This window comes from Petaurus breviceps, unplaced genomic scaffold, assembly GCF_028583685.1.
Source record: "Petaurus breviceps papuanus isolate PSGF00001 unplaced genomic scaffold, PetGlider_PUasm1.0 90769, whole genome shotgun sequence".
NCBI classification, from domain to species: domain Eukaryota; kingdom Metazoa; phylum Chordata; class Mammalia; order Diprotodontia; family Petauridae; genus Petaurus; species Petaurus breviceps.
This window is the reverse complement of record NW_027187341.1, coordinates 7,060,234-7,064,341: the sequence shown is the minus strand read 5'-3', so window position 1 is coordinate 7,064,341 and position 4,108 is coordinate 7,060,234. Positions and strand designations below refer to the sequence as shown.

Sequence of the window (4,108 nt, the reverse complement as noted above, 5' to 3'; positions counted from 1 at the left end):
TTCAATGTCCCTACTTTCTAAAAGGAGGAGGAGACACATATAAGGGAGTAGAGCCCACAGAAGAGTGTTTTGGATTAAGAATCACAGGATGATGACTGGAGACATAGAGAATTCAATTGACTTGCCTTTTCCAGATACAAGGGAAAAATCAATTTGATTGCTTTTCCCAGAGCAAAAACGGTAAGGAACTGAAGGAGCATACTATAAGAGGAAGAAGCTTGCATAGCAAGGAGATACAGATGTTGGTGTCTGAGGCCAGTGAGTTATAGAAAGTCGTATGTGTTTAATCTAGTCAGGATAGCACAGGTCCGGGTTTATGATTAAAAAAAAATGAATGAATGAAGTCACACAGAGAATGGTGTCAAGGAGATTCAGAGAGCAAAAGCCTGTCAGAATGTCAAGAAGATGATCAGAGAGAATGGCTGGATAGAATGTATATGGTGATCATGCAAAGATCAAACAAGAATCAAAATTCTCAATGACCCAAATGAAAATAGTGTGTTTTACTCTTTCCCTTTCGCCACTGAGTCGAGCAGGAGGCAGAGGCTCCCGGGTGCTTTCAAGATTTAGATTCACCTGTGAACTGCTATCATGCCCGAGGAAGGCATTGCTGCTGGAGGTGTAATGGACGTTAACACCGCTCTATAAGAAGTGCTGAAGACCGCACTCATCCACGATGGCCTAGCTCGTGGAATTTGTGAAGCTGCCAAAGCCTTGGACAAACACCAAGCCCATCTTTGTGTACTTGCTTCCAACTGTGATGAACCTATGTATGTAAAGTTGGTTGAGGCCCTATGTGCTAAGCATCAAATCAACTTGATCAAGGTTGATGACAACAAGAAGCTGGGTGAATGGATAGGCCTCTGTAAAATTGACAGAGGGAAAGCCCCGTAAAGTGGTTGGCTGCAGTTTCGTTGTTGTTAAGGACTATGGCAAGGAATCTCAGGCCAAAGGTGTCATCGAAGAATATTTTAAATGCAAGAAATAAATAAATAAAAGCCTTAAAAAAATAGTGTGTTTTAGCTACTACCATCAATGGTTTGTTTTAGAGAAAGGGCATAAAAGCTATTATACATAATAATTATAACCAGAAAATGTATGGCTAAATCTACCAGAACCTGAGTTCTGGCAATACAGTTTTGTAAAACTCAGAAACATATCCATATTACAATGAGAAAATGAAATAGAAATTTTGGGACATACTCACAGGAAACAAGCTGCCAGCTTAAGTAATTTGTCTTTTCACATGGGTGGTGACTCTCATAGGGAAGAAAATGAATTCATTTTAAGGCACTCCTCTCTTTTCTCCCATACAAAGGCAAGTTGGAAGGATACGATCATCATCAAAGTTCTCCTACAGTCAGTTCCATAGGAAGACTTAACAATTGGAGATGTCTAAAGCTAAAATAATCTGCCTGATGATGGAGTAAGTTTATTATTATTATGATTATTGGATGTTTTCAAGTGGAAACTTGTAAAAAAAACCTCTCAAGGATGTTTGAGAAGAGTTTCATCCATCACACATGGTGTTAGACTAAATGGCCACTTAGATATATTATGATAGAGTTAGTAGTACTGTTAGATCCTATGTTTATGTATCTTTGTTTGAGCTATAATTCCTGAGAAGATATTAATTTACAAGGTAAAATGCTACAACAAAATGGTGTGATATAACAGAAAAGGGGAAAAATAAATAGCTATGTTCTTTGCTCTTCTCCACGCATTTAAGAATTTTCATTATGTATTAATTTTAACCTAGATACAAGTGGACTTCCCCTGTGGCTGGGAGATAGCATATAGATCAAACCCTTACAAATTCGACAAGTTTTTTAATCTTATATCTTAATAATATGTCCCTTCTGCTTCCTTCACCTTGTTCACAAAGCCACCATCCTTGTTTAGACCTTCATCAAATCTTAAGTGTACTCTGAAAACACTCTTTTGTTTTGTTACTTCCTTTATCTTTGCTCTCCAATCTTCGTCCCACACAACTGCCAAATGTATAATAATAAACCACAGATTTGACAATGTCACTCAAATGTTTGATAATCCTATTGGCTAACACTAGCCCCTAGGGTATGCAAACTGATCTCTTTGTATCTGAGTATCTTTCTCAGTCTGTTCCATTTCTGCCATTACAGTTTTATTGCTAAATACTCTCCCTCAATTAGTTATATTATATTCAAACTGGCCTGATTATAGTTACCAATATATGACATTCCATCTTCTCTCTTTGCATTGGTTATTCTCTATGCCAGGAATGGATTGAGTGAATATTCATTCCTCATCTTTATCTCCATAAATCATCAATCAAGAGTTTATCCTAATCTCCTCAATCTTTAGTGACCATACTTTGAAAATGTATTGATATGTGAATTTGCATACATGTATTTACTCAGTGTTTTACATACATATTATTTCTCCTCTATTCTCAGTAGACTATATAGTCCTTGAGGTCAGGGATTATTTCATTTTTATCTTTGCATTCCCAGGGCCTATCACAATGACTTGGCACATAACAGTTGCATAATAAATATTTGTTAAATAAATTCTTTTCTAGAATAAATTATCATTAATATGATATGAGTGAGACAAGTAGAAGTGTTTCCTTATTTTAAGCTTGGAAAGCCTTTCTCTAATATCCAATCTAATAAAAGCAAAGATGATCATTTATGCAAAGATTTCTACCCTGCTGATCATAGCCCATCTGTGAATGAACAAACTAAGGTATGTAGGATATTGCTGGCAATCATATCTCTAAATGTGCAGTATGTGACATCTTTGTCTAGAATTGGTAATAAGGACACATTTTTTTTTCTTTAACTCAAAGTCAAAGAGGCAACATGGTGTAGTGAAAATTATTCTCCACTTGAAGTAAGGAAAATGTAGATTTGAATACTACTTCATATAATTAATAACTTTGTGACTCTAGACAAATGAAAATCTTCATGAGTCCCAATGAAAAGTTATGATTTACAATGGCGCTAAGTTGTTGGTGTCCTTCCTGAATTCCACTGGGTGGACCTGGGCAAGGGGGCATTTAGGAGAGAGGTACATAGTTTTAAAAGGTAATCATAAACTCTGTAGCATTTTTTTTTCATTTTACAAAATAGGGAAGTAATGTCAATATAAGAGAAGTGGTTTGCCCAGTGTCTCATGTTTAACAAAAATTGAAGATGGACTTTCAATCACTCAAAGTTTCATGCTTTTTCTATTCCACTGCACTAGAAACTTTCTTGGGCTGGGAATTGACATGTAGCCTAGAAAGAGCAAAAGTTCTTTGTGTGGAAGAGCATGTTCTGCTTTCCATTCATCTTCTCTACTCTTAACCACAGCCTCTATGTGTGCATGTGAATAGCTATCATGAAAAAATCCAGATCAATGGCCACTTCTAATGAAAAACTTTAGAGTTCCTGGAAAATTCAAGGAGAGATACAACTTCCTTCAAAGTGATAAGAAACAACTCAATATTGAACTTGCTGATTTTATCCAAAAGATGCATGGGGGGTCTCCTTATTATAACTCCTTTCCCAAAAGGAACTTTAAAAAATTTAATCTCTGGGGCGGCCAGGTAGCACAGCGAGTAAGAGCACCAGTCCCAGTGTCCGGATGACCTAGGGAATTGAATCTGGGCTCAGACACTTAGCACCCACCCAGAAACACCTGGCCATGTAACCTTGAGCAAGTTACTTAACCCCCATTGCTTAGGGGCAGCCAGGTGGCTCAGTGAGTAAGAACACAGGATGACCTGGGGATCAAATCTGAGCTCAGATACTTAGCACCACACCCAGAAATAACTGGTGGTGTAACCTTGAGCAAGTTACTTAACCCCAATTGCTTTAAAAAAAAAAATTAATCTCACTGATCACTGAAATAGCATAGGCTCACATTACCACCTTTCAGTACTTTTCCAATGACATTCTAATTGAAATGAACACCTCAAATCTCTATACTCTCAAATTTATGTTTCATACTGCTCTCAGAATGATTTTTTTTTCTTTTGCATAGGCCTAGACACATCATTCCTACACTTTATGAGCTTCAGGGCTACCCAGTACTTATTGAATTAAGTTCTATATATTTTGCCTCGACATTCAAGTACCTATAC

General features: G+C 37.0%; 1 pseudogene; it reads left to right on the top strand.

The window, feature by feature from the left end:
* The first annotated feature begins 512 nt into the window (after window positions 1-512).
* On the top strand, window positions 513-1,010 carry LOC138146742 (small ribosomal subunit protein eS12-like; annotated as a pseudogene).
* The last annotated feature ends 3,098 nt before the right edge of the window (window positions 1,011-4,108 follow it).